Below are 10,922 nucleotides of genomic sequence, written 5' to 3'. Positions count from 1 at the left end.
CTCTCTCTCTCTCTCTCTCTCTCTCTCTCTCTCTCTCTCTCTCTCTCTCTCTCTCTCTCTCTGTGTGTCTCTGTGTCTCTGTGTCTCTGTGTCTCTCTTCTTTCTTTTTGTGGGTCATGGGGCTTGAACTCTGGGCCTGGATGCTATCCCTGAGCTCTTCAGCTTAAGGCCACAGCCCTACCCTGGAGCCACAGCCCCACTTCCCATTTTCTATGGTTAATTGGAATTAAGAGTCTCACATTCTTTAGTGCCTGGGATGGCTCTGAACCTTGATCCTTAGATTGCAGCATCCTGAGTAGCTAGGATTGCAAGCATGAACCACTGTGCCTGGCTTAGGTGTTTTCTTACTATCTGCAATTTGTATGCACTGGTCACTCAGTTTTGGCACTCTTAATGTTTTGGCGTATTGAAAGTCTCGGTGGTAGGTAGGGCCCATTCTGCACATTGTAGGATGGTTAACAACATCTCTGTCCTACCCACACTGTTGCACCCTTTCCTTCAATTTGTGACAGCTAAAAATGTCTTCCACAGATAATCACTGCCTTCTCAACTGTGTTCTGACTTGATTAGATGGCATAGTGGCTTTGTTAAAAGCCAACTTGGCAAATGGAACTGCTTTCTCGGGGATGAGATTCTGTGCCAAGTCCAGGGAATGCAGAAGAAAAGATTCTACATCAAAAAGAACAATAGTGACTTAAACCTCAGATAACCGGAAATCCCTTTTGCTGCCTCTATACTCTTGAGTAAAGAGATCCATTTGGATTAACCATTGGCCACTGTGTGGGTTTTCTTGCTCTAGCTTATTCTCTATCCTTTCTTCCCGCCCCTCTTTCTCTCCTGCACTGTCCTCAAGCTTTCTTAGTCAAGGCTAGTGCTTTACCACAGCTCCACTTCTGGTTTTCTGGTGGTTACTTGGAGATCATGGACTTTGCTGCACAGGCTGGCTTTGAATCATGATTCTCAGATCTTAGCCTCCTGACGAGTTAGGATTATAGGTGTGGGCCTTTGGTGGCACCCTGTTCTCATACACCTTCTAATGTAGCATTTGGAGTGCAGTGCATCTTCTAAGGAACATATTTTATCTCCAGTACCATAGACACAAAAGTAAGGCTGTTATTGGTTAATTTCTGCACCAAGCACTTGAAAAGCTGAGGATATATGTTGAGATTTTATACTCCTTTGTGTGTGTACAGACTACAAGGATGTTTACTATAGGTTTATAATGTTAAAAATGGTACATTTTTATTTGAATAAAGTGCAGTAATTACAATATAAGTGTTTTAGGCCTATATGTACTGACAGGAAAGTTCCCTGAAACGGAGATAAAGGAGTAGCTAACATTTCGTGCAAGCCAGAAATTAGCTGTTGTATATACGGCTATATTAGCAGGTGGAGGAAAATGCCAAGACAAATTTACCTTGAAAGGATCTACCTTTCCCCCAAGAAAAGAGAAAGCTGTTTACGTCGTGTGCAAAAAAGGAAGGAACGGGTGTTTTTTGCGAGTCTGCAAGAAGTAATGCTAGAAATAGGTACCTTGTAAAGCTTCCATTTAGCGTGGAATCTAGCACTGACAATAAAGCCGAAGTACAGCGACTTCTGGTGGTGATTGGGAGAGTGCGGAGGTCACTAGGGGCAGGGGCACTGGGAGATTAGCCCTGTAGGAGAGGATTGGAGGATCTCACTCGGCCACTCCTCCAGAGCTGGGAAGTGGAAGCAGATAGGACGGTTCTCGGTGACTCATCCTGGGGCAGCTCAGAATGTTATTCATGGCATGACGTGGGTTTTCTTCGCAGTCAAGAGAATATAATCAGGAAGCAGCACTCGGACTGGCTTTAGCTCAGCGGTTCCTTCGACAAGCAAATCTGACAACCAATTGTGCAACTACGGTTCTGCACGGTGGTTCGAGACCCGCGGGTGCTCTCCAGTCCTTTTACTACGCGCGTGTCTGCTTGTTTTCCAGTAGTTATCTGTTGTATGCTTGTAACTTTTCTAATATTTTTACCTGAGGCCTATAGGATTTTTTCTGTTTGTTCCATTTTCTCCTTTGGTTACTGTATACAAGTTGGGCCCTCTCCTTCCTTTTTTCTCCCTCCCCACCCCTCCCTTTCTTTCCCCTCTCCTTCCCTCCTCCTCTCTCTCTCTGCACTGGTACTGGGGCTTGAATGCTCTTAACTTGCCTTAACTGTTCAGGGTAGCTTCTCTTAACACTTGAGGGCTCCTCCTCCCTGGCTTTGTGCTGGTTAATTGGAGATAAGAGTCTAGTGCAGTTTTCTGCTCAGACTGGCTTTGAACCTTCATCAGCTCTCTGCCTCCTGAGTAGCTTGTAAACCACCAGCACCCAAAACACGATGAAATTTCTTTGTGCTGTATTTGCCACTTTCTGTCTGATTCTAATTACTGGTTTCTTTATCTTATTAACTATTTGAATTGCTTTCCTCAATACTAGTTATCACACTTTAAACTTTACGTGTGTGTGTGTGTGTGTGTGTGTGTGTGTGTGTGTGTGTAGTTGAGCCCAGGATCACCTTTTTATTTTGGACAAGTGCTCTACCACAGGAACCACACCCACATGCCCCACTCCCCACATTCTTTTGAATAGCTAATAAATTCAGTGGTCACCTTTTTTTGCTGAAAATTTTTTCCTTCAGTTTATCCTGATTAAAAAATACTGTTATTATAAAGGTGACTAACAGGGTTACAGTTACATAAGTTGGGTAATGAGTACCTGTCTTTTTGGACAGTGTAACCCTTCCCCTTGCTGTCTTCCAGTTTTTCCCTCCTGTCCTTACCCACTTTATTCTGATATATTTTATAAAAGCCAAAATGACTTTATTATCTTTAGAGTAGTTGTATAATGGAGATGCCATTTAACAAAGCACTCTATGGATATAATGCATCTTAATTAGTGTCACTTCAATATTGTCACCCTCTTTTACCCACCCTTCTCTTTTCTAAATTTTGTCATATTCACAATGAATTTTTTTTTGTCAGTCATGGGGCTTGAACTCTGGGCCTGGGCACTGTCCCTGAGCTCTTCAGCTCAAGGCTTCCGCCCTACCTGGTGAGCCACAGCACCACTTCTACTTTTCTAGTGGTTAATTGGAGACAAGTGTCTCATGTTCTTTAATGCCGGGGTTGGCTTTGAACCCAGATCCTCAGATCTCAGCCTCCTGAGTAGATAGGACCACAGGTGTGAGCCACCATGCTCTACTTAATTTTCTTTTTCTTCTTTTTTTTTTTTGCCAGTCCTGGGGCTTGAACTCAGGGCCTGAGGCCTGAGCACTGTCCTTATGCTTTTCTCAAAGCTAGAGCTCTACCACTTAAGCCACAGCACCACTTCCGGCTTTTTTCTATTTATATGGGACCGAGGAATTGAACCCTGGTCTTCTTGCATGCTAGGCAAGCACTCTACCACTGGGCCACGATCCTGGCCCCTGGCTTAATTTTCTTAATATAAAATTTATGCTTGCTATTTCTATGTATTTTGGAATGTTTTCTTTTCCAGTTTTAATAGTTGTGTACAGAAGATTGTCTATCAGTTTTCTTAGTTCAAAAGTGCCCTCTTGTATTGGCAGAATAGAATGCACTTTTTTTTGGTGTGTGTGGTAGGGTGTGGGGGAGTGGGGAGAAATGGAGCACAGTTTGAAATCTTCTGAATTGTGATTTCTTTTTCTTTTTTTTTTTCTAGTACTTACCGGGACTCTATCTCAGGGTGTGGGCACTGTTCTTCGGTTTCGTTAAGGCTAGCATTCTACCACTTGACCCAGGGCTTAGTGTATGTTAGGCAAGCACTCTACCACTGGGCCATGCTCCAGGCCTGATTTCTTTTTATTTCTGTAGGAATTTTACTAATAATTTTTGTTATATAGAATTTGTTATATTTTCCTTATTCTTTTTGCTGTTACTATTTTTTTGAACAGTTCTGGGGCTTGAACTCAGTGACTGAGCACTGTCCTTAGGCTTTCTCAAGGCTAATATTCTACCACTTGAGTCACAGCACTACTTCCGGCTTTCTTTCTTTCTGTCTTATGTGGTATCCAGGAATCATACCCAGGGCATCATGCATGCATGCTAGGCAAGCACTCTACCATTAGGCCACTCTCCCAGCTCACCCCCCCTTTTTTTTTTTAACTCAGATCCTGGGCATTGTCCCTTTCCTTTTTTTTTTTTTTCTTGCTTATCTTTGCTCATGTAATGGTCTACAACTTGAGTCACAGCAACACTTCCAGTTTTTTTTTTTCAATTTTTTATTGTTGGGGTAATGTATAGAAGGGTTGCAGTGAGGTTTGCCAGGTAGTAGGTACATTACTTCTCATGCCCTCCCACCACCCCCTCCCAATCATCCTCCTTCCCCTTCCTTTTTCAAATAAACAAGTAAACGTATATACAATATACCAGGTAAAAAAAGTCAGATACAGTTACAATATGAGATTAACCAAAGGGCAAAAAAAGTAAAGAGAAATAACATAGGACAATAATCACTCAAAGTTCTTGTTTTCATATCCTGCAGATCCTTTCATTTAGTCTCATCCTGTATGATTTTATGTACCTAGGTTACTTCCAGTTTTTTTGGTGGTTAATTGGAGGTAAGAGTCCCACAGCCTCTTGAGTAGCTAGGATTACAAATGTGAGTTACCAGTGCCCAGCTTGGTGCCTAGTTTTCAACTAATGGTTTGAGCTCAACCCAAGGACAGTGCTCAGTCCCTGAGCCCAAGCCCAGGACTGGCCAACAACAACAAGTACAGCTGAACCCAGATGAACATAAGGCCTAGATTTCAAACTCCAGTGCTGACACATTCACACAAAATGTGTGCGCATGCCAGTTCTGGGGCTTGAATTCAGTCCTGGGAAGTGTCCCTGAGCTTTTGTATTCAAGGCTACCACTTTAGCACTCAAGCCTTTTGAGATAAAAGTCTCATGGACTTTACTGCCCAGGCTGTCTTTGAACTCAGCCTTCTGAGTAGCTAGGATTACATGAGCTATAGCACCTGGCTCAAAATATGTTTTTGATAACAGTAGATCACATAGTATACAACATTTACTCTGTTCACTATTTTAAGTGTTCAATTCAGTGGTGGTGGATACATTTATATTGTTAGGCAATGAGCACCACAGCCTATCTTTAGAACACTTTCCTTTTTTTTTTTGTCCAAGATTGGGATTCAAACTCAGTGCCTGATGCTTTTGCTTATTGGCTGCTACTCTACCAACTGAGTCACACTTCCAACACTCAGAACACTTTTTTTTGTCGGTTGTGGGGTTTGAATTCTGGGCCTGGACATTGTCCCTGATTTCTTCAGCTCAAGGCAGTATTGAGACACAGTGCCACTTCCAGTTTTCTGATGATTAATTGGAGATAAGAATCTCATGGACTTTTGTACCGGGGCTGGCTTTGCACCATGATCTGCAGATTTTAGCTTCTTAGTAGTTAGGATTATAGGTGTGAGCCACTGGTACCCAGAAGAATACTTCATTTTGCAAAACTGAAACTCCAAAGTAGTAAATGACAACTTTCCATCTTCCTCTAACTTCCAAAACACAGCAACCACATCTGTATAAATCAAATAATTATCTCATAAAAGTGGAATCATAGGGAGTTTGGCCTAGTGGTAGAGTGCTTGCCTAGCATGCCCGAAGACCTGGCCAAACTCCTGGCCCCTAATTATTTTAATATTCATTTTTGTAATAGATTTTCAGTGTGGTTTGTACAAGTGATGTTGGAGAATATTGACCATTTCATCCAGGGAATTTATCATTATTAATTTTAGCTTTTTTGGTAGCTTTTTCTGGACACTATAATATTCATGATAATATCAATTCAGATGGAGGTATTTTCTTTCTCTCTCTCTCTTTTTTTCTTTTTTGCCAGTCCTGGGGCTTGAACTCAGGGCCTGAGCACTGTCCTTGGGCTTTCTTGAGGCTAGAGCTCTACCACTTGAAGCACAGCACCACTACAGATTTTCCATGTATGTGTACTGAGGAATTGAGCCTGGGTCTCTGTACATGCTAGACATGTACTCCACCATTAGGCCAAACTCCTGGTGCCTCCTTTTCCCTCCGCCTTCCCTCTCTCCTTCATACCTTTCTTTCTTTCTTTCTTTCTTTCTTTCTTTCTTTCTTTCTTTCTTTCTTCCTTCCTTCCTTCCTTCCTTCCTTCCTTCCTTCCTTCCTTCCTTCCTTCCTTTCTCTCTCTCTTTCTCTCTCTCTCCCTCTTTCTTTCTTTCTTCCTTTCTTTCTTTCTTTCTTTCTTTCTTTCTTTCTTTCTTTCTTTCTTTCTTCCTTTCTTCCTTCCTTTCTTTCTTTCTGTCTGTCTGTCTGTTTGTCTGTCTGTCTGTCGTGGGGCTTGAGCTCTAGGCCTGAGTGCTGTCCCTGAGATCTTCAATTTAAGACTAGCACTCTACCACACTGAGCTATAGCGCCACTTCTGGTTTTCTGGTGGCTAATTGAAAATAAGTGTATTACAGGCTTTCATGTCTGGGCGGGCTTCAAATCATGATCCTCAGATCTCAGCCTCCTGAGTATCTAGGATTAGCATGAGCCACTGGTGCCCAGCATTTATTTTTCTTTTTCCTTATAGCATTTATACTTTTTATTGTCATCACACTGATTAGGGCCTTTAAAACTATGATGATTGAAATTAGTGATTAAAATTAGTGATAGAGAGTTAAGGAGAACAGAATCCCTCGAAAAAGTGTATAAGCATTCCTTTGTCTCATGAGCAGGATGATGGATTAGAGACCCCCCCTCACGCTCCGGTGTCTCCATAGATCAAATAACATCTCAAGAAAAGATGAGTTTGAAAGGGGGGTTATGGCTCAAGTGGTAGAGAGCCAGCCTTGATTGAAAAAGCTGCGTGATACTGTGATGCTCTGATTTCAAGCACACATACACACACACATATACACACACACACACACAAATACACAACACAGAATAGAGAATCGTCAATAGGCTAGAACAAGATGAAATATTATGAAGGATAAAAGAGATGGTCAAGTTAATATAATACATAAACACCATTATAAAGAAAAAAGAGCTGGGTGCTGGTGGTTTACATCTATAATCCTAGCTACTGAGGAGGCTGAGACCTGAAGATCACAGTTTGAAACCAGCCTGGAAAGGAAAGTCTGTGAGAGTCTTATCTCTAATTAGCCACCAGAAAGCTGGAAGTGATGCTATGGCTTAAAGTGTTAGAATGCTAGACTTGCAAAGGTGCTCAGGGACAGCACATAGGCGTTGAGTTCAAACCCTAGGACCACTAAAAAATAAAAATAAAAAGCAAGCAAGCAAGCAAGCAAACAAGAAAGAAAGAAAGAAAGAAAGGAAGGAAGAAAGAAAGAGAAAGAAAGAAAAAAGAAAAAGCATGACTACAATTTTCAAGAACTTAGTACCTGTATGGCACTGTTTGCTCACATCTATAATCTTAGCTACTGAGAGGCTGAGATTTGAGGATCACCGTTCAAAGCCAATCCATGAAGGAAAGTCTGATATTCTTACCTTCAATTAACCACCAAAAAGCCAGACCTAGAACTGTGGCTTTAAGTGGAAAAGCCAAATGAGACCCCGAGGACTTGAATTTATTCCTTAATACTGGCCAAAAAAATCTAGGATGTGACAAAGGCACCAAACATAGCCAGGCACTGTGGCTCACACCTATAATCCTAGCTACTCAGGAGAGTGAGATCTGAGGATCACAGGTCAAAGCCAGCCTGGGCAGGAAAATCCCTGAGACTCTCATCTCTAATCAACTGCTATGAAAAGGCCATAGTTTCAGAAATTCTAGTTGGACCTATTTCATTTGGACTAACAATGAGGCAACACATTTTGGTGGGGTCACATAAAGAGGCAAAACCACTTAGCTCATGGCTAGAAAGCAAAAGAGAAACAGAGAGGGACTAGCATCCCGAGTGCTAAGGTTACAGGCATGAGCCATAGGTGCCTGACTTTCAACTTACATTCAATCTACTTTTTTGGTTGTGTAATAGGTATTGAATACCTGGCTCAGGCGGTCTAGAACGAAATCACATTCTAGCTGTTCCAATCCTTTGTATCGTGCTTTGTATATTATTTTATTTTGTTATTCTACATTTGGCAATACTGGGTTTAAATTTAGGTCTTTTGCTATGTAGGCTTATCCTGTATCATTTGAACCCTGGTTCCTTATTTTGAGTAAATAATGGATGCTATGGTTTGATTGTTTGTCCATACAAAATGTCTCATGCTTGAACCTAATTCCCAAGATAATGGTATTACGAGTTGGGATTTGGAGAGGTGATAAGTCATGTTAGCTTTGGCTTCTTTGATACGATTACTAACATTATAAAAAGATTTGAGGAGCCAGGGTGCTGGTGGTTCACACCTGTAATCCTAGCTACTCAGGAGGCTGAGATCCAAAGATCCAAAGATCAAAGCCAGCCTGGGCATCAAAGTCAGTGAGACATTTTTGTTTTTGCCAGTCCTGGGCTTGAGCTCAGGGCCTGAGCACTGTCCTTGGACTTTCTCAAGGCTAGAGCTCTACCACCTGAGCCTCAGCACCACTTCTGGCTTTAAAAAAAAATATGGAACCGAGGAATCCAACCCTAGTCTTCGTGCATGCAAGTGCATGACTTGCACGACTACCACTAGGCCAAACTCCTGGCCCTGTCAGTGAGACTTTTATTTCCAATTAACCATCAGACAACTGTAAGTGGCACTGTGGCTCAGAGTGCTCAGAGTGCTCAGAGTGGTAGAGTGCTAGCCTTGAGCTGAAGAGCTCAGGGCCATTGGCCAAGACCAGAGGTTAAACCCCATGACCAAAAAAAAAAAGGGATTTGAGGGAATGAATATATTTTCCTTTGCCCTTGGACCAGGCAAGGACATGGACACTATGTTTTTGTTTTTCTCTTCTGCCTTTTCTGCTTTATTTTAGAGGAAAATATGCTATGGCAAGTGTATATCACTGGATACTGAAGCTGTGCTGTGGTCTTGGGCTTTTCAGCTTCCAAAATTGTAAGAAACAAATCAAATAAATCTTTGTAAATTCCCTAGTATGAGGTATTTAATTTTAGTACTTATGACATGGCTGAAATAATGAATAAATCTGGAAGATAATCTATCTGTTGTCAATTGATTTGTAGCTAAATTTTCCATATATTAATTTCAATTTTTTCTTTTTGCCAGTCCTGGGCTTTAGCTCAGGGCCTGAGCACTGTCCTTGGACTTTCTCAAGGTTAGAGCTCTACCACTTGAGCCTCAGCACCACTTCCAGCTTTTTTTTTTCTATGTATGTGGTACTGAGGAATCGAACCCGGGTCTTCGTGCATGCTAGGCAAGCACTCTACCACTAGGCCAAACTCCCCGCCTAATTTCAATTTTTAATGTGTTTTTCTTTTTTTTTCAGTCATGGAACTTGAACTTTGGCTGGGAGCTATCTCTGAGCTCTTCAGTTCAAAGCTACCACCCTACCCCTAGAACTAAGGTGCCACTTCCTGTTTTCTGTTGATTAATTGGAGATGAGAGTCTCATGAACTTTTTGGTGCCTGGCTGGCTTTGAACCACGATCCTCGGATCTCAGCCTTCTGAGTAGGTAGGATTACAGGTGTGAGCCACTGCACCTGGCAGCAATGTGTATTTTATTTTTATTTTTATTTTTTGCCAGTCCTGGGCTTGAGCTCAGGGCCACTTCCAGCTTTTTTCTATGTATGTGGTACAGAGGAATCCAACCTGGGTCTTCATGCATGCTAGGCAAGCACTCTTCCATTAGGCCAGACTCCCTGCCCGCAATGTGTATTTTTCATCATAGCTCTGTGACATATTTTAAAAAGTAGGTCAAATCTTTCATATTTTTACTTCAATACTGACTTAAAATTTATTGACTTATATTCTAAGTTTTAGATTAAGATTATCCAGTAGTCACAAATATCCACCTGGAGCTGGGCACTGGTGGCTCACTCTGGTAATCCTAACTACTTAGGAGGCTGAGATCTGAGGATCACAGTTCAAAGCCAGCCCGAGCACAAAAGTCTATGAGATTCATCTCCAATTTACCACTCAAAAACCAGAAATGACACTGGCTCAAAGTAAGTGGTAGAATATTAGACTTGAGCAAAGCTGTTTGGGGACAGCACCCAGGCCTTGGGGTCAAGCCCAAAAAAATCCACTTAGCTGGGTGCGCAGTGGCTCACACCTGTAATCCTAGCTACTCAAGAGATCTGAGGATCAGGTTCAAAGCCAGTCCCGGCACAAAAGGACCTGAGACTCTTATCTCCAATTAACCTCTAGAAAACAGGAAGTGGGGCTTGGCTCACGGGTAGGATGGTAGGCTTGAGCTGAAGAGCTCAGGGACAGCACCCAGGTGGAGTTCAAGTCCCTTAAACACGCCGCCCCCCCCCCCCCGCCCCTCCACAAATCCACCTGGAATGTTTGCTATTTTTTTTTTTTTTACCAATTTTTTTTTTTTTTGCCAGTCCTGGGCTTAAGCTCAGGGCCTGAGCACTGTCCTTGGATTTTTCTCAAGGCTAGAACTCTACCACTGGAGCCTCAGCACCACTTCTGGCTTTTTCTAAGAATGTGGTACCAAGGAATCGAACCCGGATCTTCGTGCATGCTAGGCAAGCACTCTACCACTAGGCCAAACTCCCGGCCCTTTTTTTTTTTAGTTTTTTTATGTTGGTCATGGAGCTTGAACTCTGGCCCTGGGCATTGTCCCTGAGCTCTTTGGCTCAAGGCTTTTGCTCTACCACTTGAGCCACAGCACCACTTCCAGTTTTCTGGTGGTTAATTGGAAATAAGAGTCTCTCAGAATTTTTTTTTTGATTTCTTTTTTTATTGTAATTAATAAAAGGGTTACAATGATATTTGCCAGATAGAAGGTGCATTAATTCACATACATTGATACCCTTTCACATGTCTTGGTACCCATTACCCTCCCCCCCACGCACCAC

The sequence above is a fragment of the Megascapheus bottae genome, chromosome 4, assembly GCF_031878675.1.
Source record: "Megascapheus bottae isolate mThoBot1 chromosome 4, mThoBot2.hap1, whole genome shotgun sequence".
In the NCBI taxonomy this organism is placed as follows: domain Eukaryota; kingdom Metazoa; phylum Chordata; class Mammalia; order Rodentia; family Geomyidae; genus Megascapheus; species Megascapheus bottae.
This window is presented reverse-complemented; position numbering follows the sequence as displayed.